Source organism: Rattus norvegicus, chromosome 18, assembly GCF_036323735.1.
Source record: "Rattus norvegicus strain BN/NHsdMcwi chromosome 18, GRCr8, whole genome shotgun sequence".
Classification (NCBI taxonomy): domain Eukaryota; kingdom Metazoa; phylum Chordata; class Mammalia; order Rodentia; family Muridae; genus Rattus; species Rattus norvegicus.
The window spans coordinates 61305996-61318190 of NC_086036.1; the positions used below are offsets into that span (position 1 = coordinate 61305996).

The window sequence follows — 12195 nt, forward strand, 5'->3', positions numbered from 1 at the left end:
AACGGCTTTTACATTTCTTACAGGCTGTAGAGTGAAATAACAAAGTGAACTTTCAGCAGAGACTCTGTGTGGCTCACGAGGCCTAAAAAGTTTATAGCCTCAGGCTTAAAGACAGAAGTGTGTGGATCCCTGCCATGTGCCATCAAAAGGGCAAGGGAGGGGTTTGGGGGCCGGATTACCGCACGCACAGAGGTGGGTGGTTTTTTTTTTTTTTTAATTTATTTATTCATTTAGTATATATGAGTACACTGTAGCTGTCTTCAGATACACCAGAAGAGGGCATCAGATCTCATTACAGATGGTTGGGAGCCACCATGTGGTTGCTGGGATTTGAACTCAGGACCTCTGGAAGAGCAGTCAGTGCTCTTAACCGCTGAGCCATCTCTCCAGCCCGAGGTGGGTGGTTTTATATTTGTGTTTCTTTCCAAGTCAAGGGAGAATTTAAAGATGATTCTCTGGGCTGAGGGAGGGGTGTAGCTTTGACGGTAAACACACTCCATGCTCTCGGTTCTATCTTTACTACAAAAAAGAAAAAGAAAGGAAAAACGGATCATTGACAACCGAGTAAAGTGGGGGAATAGAAAAAAATAATCAAGCAAACAAAACTCCAGTAAGAGGGGTGTTAGGTAAAGGTGACAGTCTGGGTGAAGGATCTTTGAAAATAAAGAGTGGAGGGTAAGAACATTTTTTTCCGGGGTTGGGGATTTAGCTCAGTGGTAGAGCGCTTGCCTAGGAAGCGCAAGGCCCTGGGTTCGGTCCCCAGCTCCGAAAAAAAGAACAAAAAAAAAAAAAAAGAACATTTTTTTCCTTCTACTCATCTTAGATTCAAGGCTAAGGTCCCTGTGACAAAAGACAGAGCAGCAAAAAAAAAACAAAAACAAAAACAAAACAAAACAAAACAAAACAAAAAAACCATGCAAACTTAATTATGAGTTCTGTAGGAAATAAACACCTTCATGAGGAAATGACTCATACCGTTAAGTCAGCATATTTATGTTACGTCTGAAGAGTGGGCCGTTGTATGAGAAAGCTAAATGTGCCGTCTGAAGGCCACACACTGGGAACGGGCAAGGCCTGTTTGTTGGGATTCTTCTGAGTCCCTGGGTGGCCAATGGTGTCAGGATGGTACGGCCAGCCGTAGGAGCTGCTTCACATCGAGTCCAGGGGAAGCATTCCTTGGTCTTTGTTTCATTTTTATTGTCTGAGACAGGGTTTCTCTGTGTAGCTCTGACTGTCCTGGAACTCGCTCTGTAGACCAGGCTGGCCTTGAACTCAGAGATCTGCCTGGCTCTGCCTCACAAGTGCTGGGATGAGAGGTGCACCCTGTAACCAACGCTAAGCGCCTTCCTGGGTTTGATAACACTTTTCACAGGACAGAGGCAGGTCGGAGAGGCCTCCCTTTACGGGCTCTTTCTCTTTTCCAAATCTCTTCAACGTAATATATTTTGCAGCTGTGTGTCTTGAGTCAGAGTGACCAGCATGCGATTAACAGTCAGGTATGCCAGCCAAGCATGGGTGGGCACGTAGGCCACGTGTCCCCACAGCATGCACGACAGGATCATAAAGTAATTGAATGGGGCTTAAGAACTGGCTTAGCGGGCTGGAGAGATGGCTCAGAAGTTAAGAGCACTGACTGCTCTTCCAGAGGTCCTGAGTTCAAATCCCAGCAACCACATGGCTGCTCACAACCATTTATAATGAGATCTGATGCCTTCTTCTGGTGTATCTGAAGACAGCTACAATATATTAATATGTAATAAATAAATCTTTAAAAAAAAAAAAAAGAACTGGCTTAGCAGCTAAGGGCGCTACTGACTGTGCAGAGAACACAGTTCTGTTGCCAGCACTCACACTGGGCAGCAGACAAATGTTTGTAACTCCAGTTCCAAGGGATGTATGTAATGCCCTCCTCCAGCCTCCACAGGCATGTGCGGCACACACACACACACACACACACACACACACAAATAAAAATGATAATTTTTAAAAGCGAGAGAAAAAAGCCAGGTGATGGTGGCTTACACCTTTAATCCCAGCACTCAGGAGGCAGAGGCAGGCAGATCTCTGTGAGTTCGAGACCAGCCTCGTCTACAGACAGAGATAGTTCCAGGAACTACACAGAGAAATCCTGTCTCAGAAATCAGAGAGAGAGAGAGAGAGAGAGAGAGAGAGAGAGAGAGAGAGAGAGAGAGAGACAGACAGAGAGAGAGAGAGAGACAGAGAGAGAGAGAGAGACAGAGAGAGAGAGACAGAGAGACAGAGAGACAGAGACAGAGAGAGACAGAGAGAGACAGACAAAAAGACAGAGAGAGAGACAGTGAAAAAGAGAGAGTTTAGCAGAATGAAGTTAAAGCTGAAACAGGACTCTGCCTATTAAAGAGAAGGACAGACACCCAGAAGTTTCTTGACAAACACTATCACGAAGAGAAAGTTAGCACAGGGCCCCAAAGAGACAGAACAAGTCCAGAGCAGAGAAGCTGAAGTACACGATATGAAGGAAAAGTTCCAAATATAAAGCCAGGCAGATGGTCAGGGACAAGCTGCAGCAGGCCAGGGAGAGACCATTTCCTTCCAGCAGACACTGAGGGGGACCCTGAAACAGGGCTGAGCTACATTTTGCACACAGGTAGCCATAGGGCACTTCTCAGAAGGGCAAAAGTTCCAATCAGTCAATGCAACTTCACTGTCAGCCCCCTAGAAAGATAGATCCCTTGATACTTCGAGGTAAACGTACTCAGTTAACTTGAAGCTAAGAGGTCCATGGGTGCATTTTAAATATTTCTGATTTTTCTCTCCCTCTGAGGTCTGGGATCCTAGTGCTTTGCAGTGAACTCCAGGGCTGAGAAGAGAAAGGAGCAACTAAGATTTCATGGACCAAAGAAGAGATGCCCACGAAAGCAAACTGTGAGTACCTTAAGACTACATGACTGGGGCCACCCTGGGCTATGTTGGCAGACTGTCTAGGGGAAGGGAGTGGAGGGAGCCAGTGAACATTTTTATGTTTTGACACCTGTCTTAGTCAGGGTTTGTATTCCTGCACAAAACGTCATGACCAAGAAGCAAGTTGGGGAGGAAAGGGTTTATTCAGCTTACACTTCCACATTGCTGTTCATCTCCAAAGGAAGTCAGGACTGGAACTCAAGCAGGTCAGGAAGCAGGAGCTGATGCAGAGGCCATGGAGGGATGTTACTTACTGGCTTGCTTCCCCTGGCTTGCTCAGCTTGCTGTCTTATAGAACCCAAGACCACCACCCCAGGGATGGTACCACCCACAATGGGCCCTCCCGCCCTTGATTACTAATTGAGAAAATGCCTTACAGTTGGATCTCAAGGGCGGCTCCATTCTCTGTGATAACTCCAGCTTGTGTCAGGTTGACACACAAAACCAGCCAGTACAACATCCAAATATCAATGTTTTTGGGAAAGTGAATTGATGGGATTCAAAGCCATCCCCTCCCCAACTTTCCAAAGATCTCTTGGTCAAAGCCAGTGGACACGATCGATTCCTTTGCCTTTCCCATCAGCCAGTAGCCCATCCTGGAGGCCCTGGAGAAGGGAGGAGTCTATAGGTGTGCTTTCTAGATGATGTCCTCAGTCATTTGTGATAGGGAAGGTCCTGAGAAAAAAAATCTTCCGAGATGAAAGAGAAGGAATTAATCTGTTCCCTAGACAGGGCCAGCCTCAGCTGGCTGACAGCTTCATCTCCCCAGGGTTCCCAAACACTCCTTTCATTTGAGTGCACTGACTTTTATTCAGCACTGTTGGAAAAGGAAAAAGAAAAACAGAATTTTAGATAATTGCGCAGTAGCAGCCTCTTTCACAGTAACAGATACAGTCTATTATTGTGATAAAAATAAACAGGGAAAAGCTTATTAATTTTTAGAAACAAAGGGCAATTAGTTCTATTTCTACTCTTTAAGTAAATTTTTATTTTCTTCTCTTTTTTTCGGAGCTGGGGACCGAACCCAGGGCCTTGCGCTTCCTAGGCAAGCGCTCTACCACTGAGCTAAATCCCCAACCCCTTTTAAGTAAATTTTTAGTCCTTTATTTTTTTTTCTCTCCCATTGATTCTGGTGTATTTAAGAGGGGGAAATTGTTCTCTTATGCACATCCATCCTTCCATAGAGCATTGGTAATTCGAGGGGCACCTAAATGTTGGAAATAATATCATTATCAAAGCCACGAAGTTTAGCCAGACCCCAACCCTCTTCGCTACAACCTAAAGCCCCTCTCTCTTCTCTTCTAAGAACATCTCAGAAGAGATTTTTTTTTTCAGTGATTTCCCCCATGTTTCTCTTCAAGAATAGGCTATTGTGAAGGTTCTGGAAGCTAGCGGCTCTGTTTCTGTATGATCTACCTCAGAGGAGACTCTCAGGAAGCTGAGGGTTTGGTTTGGTTTTCTATGGCTGCGTAACAAATGACCACCACCGCTGGCTGTTTAAACAACTCCCCATATGAGGCCACAGTTCTTCCCACAGGTCCGGAAATCCCAGCAGTCTCTACTGGAGCCTGTGTTCTGGGTCTCCCAGCGGGACACCAAAATGCTGCTGGCCAGCTGAGGGCCTGGAGAGAGACTCACTTCAGTCCGAGGTCACTCAGATTGTTAGCAATGTTTCGTTCGGTGCGGCTACAAGGCTGACGTCCGGTTACCTAGCAGCCGTCAGAGCGTGGGCAGCCAGGGCTGCTCTGAGGACAGTGCGCACGCCCTCCATCTTCAGGCACGTCCAGCCTTCCTCCTCCCATAAGTCCCTCTGACTCGCCCTTTTGCGAACTGTCAATAAAATTTTGCTTTCAATGTACTCGAGATTGGATTAGACCCACCCAGATAACCTCCTTTTGATTAAATCTAGTTTAACTGATTAGGAACCTTAACGACATCTGCGAGCTGTTTCTGATACTTAATGGACTAGACGGGGCTCTGTCTATTCAGGACAGAGAGTGAGTGTGCCGGGTAGAGGGCATTTGAGAATGTGTCCTGAGAATATACCCAGAGCAGGAGGTCCTGGGAAGAAGGATGCTGAGCTCGGCAGTGTCTACTTAGGTAAACGCTGATCCCAGCTGGGCACCTCGGATAAAGGCAGACAAAGCTGGGTGCCTCCCCCTCCCACACACTGTTCATCGCTCAGTCCTGAACATGTCCACCACTTAAGGCCAGCGGTCACGGTGGAAGAGATGAATAGGGGTGGGGCATCATTCTTTGGCTTTAAAAGAAGCCATTTCTGGGGCTGGAGAGATGGCTTAGTGGTGAAGAGCACTGGCTGATCTTCCAGAGGTCCTGAGTTCAAATCCCAGAAACCACATGGTGGCTCACAACCATCTGTAATGGGATCCGATGCCCTCTTCTGGTGTGTCTGAAGACAGCGACAGTGTACTCGCATACATGAAATAAATAAATATTTTTTAAAAATAAAAATAAAAGAAGCCATTTCTGAGCCAGCGAGATGGCTCGTTGGATTAACAACACTCACTGCCAATACCTAGGACCACACCGTATAGGAGGTGGAAACTGGGTTCTGTGAACTCCTCTCTGACCTCCATACACATGCAGCACACTTACATGAACACACATACTAAAAAATAAATATAGTTAAAAGACCACACTTCTCCTTTCACAACCTCATCCTGTAGAAGTACTTCTCAACCTTCCCAGTGCAGCCACCCTTTCCTCACATTGTGATAACCCCCTGTCTTAGTTAGGGTTTTACTGCTGTGAACGGACACCATGACCAAGACAACTCTTACAAGGACAGCATTTAATTGGAGTGGTTTACAGGTTCAGAGGTTCAGTCCATTATCATCAAGGCAGGGACATAACAGCATCCAGGCAGGCATGGTGCAGGAGGAGCTGAGAATTCTACATCTTTCTCTGAAGGCTGCTAACAGAATACTACTCCAAGGCAGCTAGGATAAGGGTCTTAAAGCCCACATTCACAGTGACACACCTACTCCAACAGGGCCACACTTTCTATCAGTCCCTGGGCTGAGCATATATAAACCATCACACACACACCCCCAAACATAAAAATTATTTCTGTTGCTATATCACAGCTGTGATATAGCTACTGTTACGAACTGCAAATATCTGTTATGCAGGGTATCTGATATGTGACCCCGGGAAAAGGATCATTTAACACCTCTGGGGGTCGAGACCCACAGGTTGAGAACCATCGCTGTAGGGCTAGCCTCTGCTCACACCTAAGGTTCTTGTGTGACGATGAATATATCCCACTACCCCCATCCTTGTTTTCTTGTTTTTGTTTCTACATTTTTTTTTTTGGTTCTTTTTTTCGGAGCTGGGGACCGAACCCAGGGCCTTGCGCTTCCTAGGTAAGCGCTCTACCACTGAGCTAAATCCCCAGCCCCTACATTTTTTTTATTGTGTATGTCTGCACACGTGCACACGTGTGCATGCACTCATACCACAAGTATAGAAGCCAGACAACCTGTGGGGAGTAGTTCTTTCCTTCCCCCATACGGGTCCCAAGGATCAAACTCGGGTTACCAGGCTTGGCAAGCAGGCACCTTTACTCACCAAGCCTCCTCATATGCCCTGTTTGTTTGTGAAACAAGACCCCATGTAGCCCAGGCTAGCTTCCAACCAACCATTCATTGGAGGTCGCCCTTGAATTGTCATTCTTCTCTCCCTGTCTTCTGAGTGCTAGGATCATAGATAGCGCCACCGTGCCTGCCTGGTTTATGTGGCTTGAAGATTGGGCTCTAGAGGCAAATTTTTCAACCACCTGCCCCTTGTTCGGTTTGTTTGTTTGGTTGGTTTTGAATCAGCTTTTGCTCCATAGTCTAGGCTGGCCTTGAATTGTATAGGTAGCCCAGGATGGACACTGCTCCATCCTTCGCCTTGATCTCCCAACTGCCGAGACTACAGGCCTGTACCATCTTGCCTAATGCCTTTTTTCCCTCTCTTTAAACCTGTGGTTCTCTTCACAGCAGTAATCACAACTCTCTCTCTGCACCCGTGTCTTCCTCCCTTCCCCTGTCTTCCACAGCACTGAACATCTTTCTCCTCCCCGAGCAGGCATGACTAGTCCAAGCCCTGCCCCAAATGCCTCTATTTCTATTTCTCTCCACAGGTTTTTTTGGCCGTCCGAGTAGCATGTTCAGCTGAAGACAGTCTCGAATCAATGAGAGTGACGATGGTGAATGAGTCATTATGCTTTTTTAAAAATGTCTATTATCCTAAAATATCAGCACAGGCCCCTATCTAATTATAGGGTCCGTTCACACATAGCCTCATTTAATCCATTCTTGGGGATCCCAAAGATAAATACGAGCAGGATAAACATTCTTCCCAGGGGTGGGGAAGAAGTGTGCTTATTAAGGAAACTGGGACGTCTCCTTCCTTTGGGATAAGGTTTGCCAGTCCCGAAACATCTTTTAAGAATCAACAACTAGCAGTACAAGCTACAGCCCAATTTCCTCCTCAGGACTCTGGGTCCGCCAATCCGAAAAGCAAGCAGTAGAATTCTCCTCTTTTGTGGAAAAACAGCTTTCTCATTGTTTCCCACTCAAAAAGACACTTAAGTTTGCTTCCCACCAGGTTTGGAGCTGGTGCCTAATGTGGCTGAAAATGCTTTGAGCCCACAGAGGAAGTCCAATGCCCCAGGGCTGGGGATTGAATGGCTGCCTTGTTACCAAGGGCCTTCTCCTTTGTCTGCCTTCGATCTCAAATGACATGTTTGGACACAAAGCCTCTTAGGTAGAAATGACTACATTTGCCAGTGCTCTAATTTAGACCACGGTTTATTATTTCAGAGGTGGTTTTTTTTTCTTTCTTTTTCATGATTAGACTTCAGTGAGATTTTACAGCTGAATTTACAGCCCTCATTTAAAATTATTGTGTTTATTGGTATTCTTGCTTTTTTTTTTTTTTTTTTTTAAAGGTTTCCTCTGACAGAGAGCTGTCTGCCTCTCTCCAGTGAACATCATCGCCTTGCTGCTGTCAAGGCCATTTTTCTTAACCTCCCTGAGATATTTATCAAGAGGTCGGTTAAACCTTTCTGTGTGACAGGAACAGAGAGGAGCGGGTTGATAGGGTAGGCGGTGGGGGAAAGCAGACTCTTCAGGGAGCCGAGGGAAGAGAGGCCACTTACCTAATAACTCTTCTCAGGCCAATAGATTAAGTACTTTCAGAGCCGTGGGAAGGTTTGGGCCAAGAGATCCAGGAATACGAGTGTTTACTATGCAGTCCGTGTTCCCCACTCAATAACCATGTTGTTCTTTATTAAGTTATTCTGTTATCCTGATACTCCTGCCCCTGAGGCCTCACTGACTGCTGTTTCGGCAGAAAGTAGTTAGAGATTATGTCACCCTTTATGGCCTTTTGTCCTTCCTCAACCTCAGCAAAAAGACCGAGGCATGAGGTGAACCACTCCCACAACTAAGATGTCCATTAACACATCAAAGCTGATGCTGGCCCCCAGGTTCTCTCAGAATCTCTCAGTCCCTTAGCTGTTCTAGAGCCCTCTGTCTGCCAGCCTCGGGGACTGGGCAGGGTTACCCTTCCACCAGCTGCTCTTCCCCATGTAACCCAGCCATTTTGGCTATGCACTCTTTTGCCTTTTTGAACCCTTTGGAGGCCTCCTAGCCTCTGAGTTTCTGGCTCTCCCTCTCCTCCCTCTGCTTGCTCTGTCTATGTGACTGTTTGCTGGTATCCCTCAGGCTGCACTCTCCCAGATGCCTCTGCCTCCAGCTACGTTCTCCTTCACATGGACAATAATACTTCTCCACCATCCCTAGGAGCAGTCATGTTCTCCTTTTGTTTGTTTGTTTTTTGTTGTTTTTGTTTGTTTGGTTGGTTGGTTCTTTTTTTTTTTTTTTCCGGAGCTGGGGACCGTACCCAGGGCCTTGTGCTTCCTAGGCAAGCGCTCTACCACTGAGCTAAACCCCCAACCCCTGTTTGTTTGTTTTTTATCATTCATCCATTCAGCAACCATGTCGACTGTGCTGTGGTTGTTTATTTACTGTTCTGTGATCTTGATGCTCTGCTAAGGTCTCACTGACAGCAGAGAGAGATGCCTTTACTTGGGACAGCCAGCTCTTGGAAGTAGCATCTAGCCCATATTTTACAGCAAACAGTCACATAGACAGAACAAGCAGAGGGAGGAGAGGGAGAGCCAGATACTCAGAGGCCAGGAGGCCTCAAATATGGCCAATATAGATCCCATGCTAGAAGCCACCTTCTCTAATCTGGCTCTTGTACTCCAGGGGACCATGTTCCTCTGCTCATCTCAAGTCCCAGATGACATGACAGTCCCTCATGTCTTCGAGTGTGATCAAATCTGCCCTTCCGGAGCCTATCCACCCTGCTCAGCTTACCTTGCTGCCCTTCCTGTGAAAACCACCCACCACCAGCTCTCCTGTGGGCTCCACCTGATGCTACCGCCTGGCATGGCGTGCCTCCTGTTGCTAGGAAACCGCAAGCAGGGGTGGGGGTGGGTGGGAGGGGAGGATTCCTTCCTTGTTTCCCCAGAATTTCACATATCCCAGACTGGCTTTGAACTGATTCCATAGCCAAATGTTGTCTGTCTGTACTGGCTGGTTTTGTGTGCCAACTTGACACACGCTGAAGTCATCACAGAGAAAGGAGCCTCCGTTGAGGAAATGCCTCCATGAGACCCAGCTGTAAGGCATTTTCTCAACTAGTAATCAAGTGGGAAGGGCCCCTTATGGGTGGTGCCATCCCTGGGCTGGTGGTCCTGGGTTCTATAAGAGAGCAAGCTGAGCAAGCCAGGGGAAGCAAGCCAGTAAGTAACATCCCTCCATGGCCTCTGCATCAGCTCCTGCTTCCTGACCTGCTTGAGTTCCAGTCCTGACTTCTTTGGTGATGAACAGCAATGTGGAAGTGTAAGCTGAATAAACCCTTTCCTCCCCAACTTGCTTCTTGGTCATGACCTTTGTGCAGGAATAGAGATCTCATTACAGATGGCTGTCTTAGTTTGTTTTCTTTTTTTTTTTTTTTCTTTTCTTTTTTTCGGAGCTGGGGACCGAACCCAGGGCCTTGCGCTTGCTAGGCAAGCGCTCTACCGCTGAGCTAAATCCCCACCCCTTAGTTTGTTTTCTAGTGCTGTAATAAAACACCAGGCCCGAGAACAACCAGAAGAGGAAAGAGTTCGTTAGGCTTACACTTTTCAGTCATGGGCCATCATGAAGGGCAATCAACAAAGCATGAGGAGCTACATTTAACTGCCAGAAACCTGGCTTTTGAAAGCGAGGCAGACTTGTCACCTTTGGCAGCAAATGAGCAGAGAAGCTCACATTGTCTGAGGCCACAGAACCACACTGGTAGGCAGAGAGCCGAGCTCGGTTCACTACTACTGAAGGGCGACCCAACTCTAGGCTTTCGGTCTCGTCGTCTGCTTTTCACCCCGGCCACTTTATAAGGTGACTTCTCAACTTCTTCCAAAATACCTTCACTGTCCACCAGGTCAGGTCCGGAGTCAAGAGGTGAAGATATGGGGCATCGTGATTCCTTCTCATCTCCTCTAAACATGCCAACCATTAACCGTCTTCATCGGAAGCATGGGAGAGTCTTTAAGCCTGAGCTTGGTGGCAGTCACCCATAGGAAGTGGGGAAGTGGGGAACTGTCACCAAACCCCCACTTGAGAGTCAGCACACTCCCTGCTGCTCCCTTCCAGCTTGCTCTGCCAGAACTTGTGTGGTCTTGGTCCGTGCTAGTGCATCGGTTCTCAACCTGTGGGTTGTGACCCCTTTAAGGGGTCAAACGATCTTTTCACAGGATCACCTAAGACCATTGGAAGTACCAAATATTTACATCGCAAGTCGTAACAGTAGCGAACAGACAATTATGAAGTGACAACTAAAATACCACAACACGAAGAGGAGTATTAAAATTTCGCAGCATTAGGGCGACTGAGAACCACTGTACTAGAGTATATAGAGGAAGGAGAGCTACCTGAGGTAAGTTATCTGGCTATGAGGAAGAGTTATCACGCACACTGAGGCAAAGCTTTCCAGGAGGGGCTGCTTTGGGGTCTCCTAAGGTCCTGAAAGTAAGCCAACCTCATTAGTTCACATTGTGTGGTGTTTTGAATAAAAGTGGCCCCTTAGATTCATTTATTTAAATGTTAGACCCATGGGGCACTATTAGGAGGTGTGGCCTTGTTGGAGTGGGTGTGGCCTTGTTGGAGTGGGTGTGGCCTTGTTGGAGTGGGTGTGGCCTTGTTGGGATGTCACCGTGGGGCTGGGCTTTGAGGTCCTCAGTGCTCAAACTATGCCCAGTATGGCTCATGGTCTCTTTCTGCTGCCTTCAGATCAGGGATCAAGATGTAGATCTCGCTGAAAAGATGGTTCAGTGGTTAAAAGCACTGGTTGCAATTTCTAGGGTCCTGAGTTCAATTCCCAGCCACCACATGACATCCCACAATCATGTATAATGGGATCTAAAGCACTTTGGGGCCTGGAGATGTGGCTCACTGGTTAAAGGCACTGACTGCTCTTCCAGAGGTCCTGAGTACAAATCCCAGCAACCACATGGTGGCTCACAACCATCTGTAATGGGATCTGATTCATTCTTCTGATGTGTCTAGGACAGCTACAGTGTACTCACATACATTAAATAAATAAATCTTTTTTAAAAAAATGGAGAACTCCCACTCCCAGCTCCTTCTCCAGCACCATGGCTGCCGTGCTCCCTGCCGTGATGATAATGGACTGAGCCTCTGAACTGTAAGCCAGCCCCAATTAAATGGTTTTCCTTTCTAAGAGTTGTTGTGGTCACAGTGTCTCTTCACAGCAATAAAACCCTTGGACACCATGCTAGAGGCAGATAGAATGTTTCCGGTCTGTGTTTGCCCATCCTCCCTACCTGCCCTGGGGTAAGTGAATAAGTGTTTTGTTTTGTTTTGTTTTGTTTTGTTTTGTTTTTCAGGACATGTACAGGAAACACCTCTAACGGTGGTTCGAACCATCAGTGGGTTCTCCTGACACTAAGTATTCACCTTCTCGTTGCTCTCTGAGCTGTGTGCTGTGGCCCTTCCTGAGCATGGGCATAGTCTGCACACAGTGAGTTTGCATTCTAACCCCAGACCTATGGTTAAAATAAAAGGAAGACTTCAATGTAGAGAAAGACTCAGCTGACAAATTACGTGGTTCAAAATATCCAGGTAGAGGGCTGACAAGATGGCTCAGTGGGTAAAGGGAGCTTGCCACAAAGCCCAA

At 46.9% G+C, this 12195-nt stretch overlaps 1 long non-coding RNA gene across 4 annotated transcripts; it reads right to left on the reverse strand.

Annotated features, from left to right (window-relative positions):
* Window positions 1-200: 200 nt before the first annotated feature.
* LOC120098256 (uncharacterized) lies at window positions 201-9262 on the reverse strand. Of its 4 annotated transcripts, XR_010059720.1 has the most exons (4): window positions 4357-5301; window positions 3318-3757; window positions 3094-3161; window positions 2735-2839 (listed from the first exon to the last, which is right to left on the reverse strand). It is a non-coding gene; the product is annotated as an uncharacterized LOC120098256 (long non-coding RNA). The 4 variants fall into 4 exon arrangements; XR_005496399.2 differs by lacking the exons at window positions 2735-2839; window positions 3094-3161 and adding an exon at window positions 201-519 and having other exon boundaries at window positions 4357-5296; XR_010059719.1 differs by having other exon boundaries at window positions 546-2839; window positions 3094-3757; window positions 4357-9262.
* Window positions 9263-12195: the final 2933 nt, after the last annotated feature.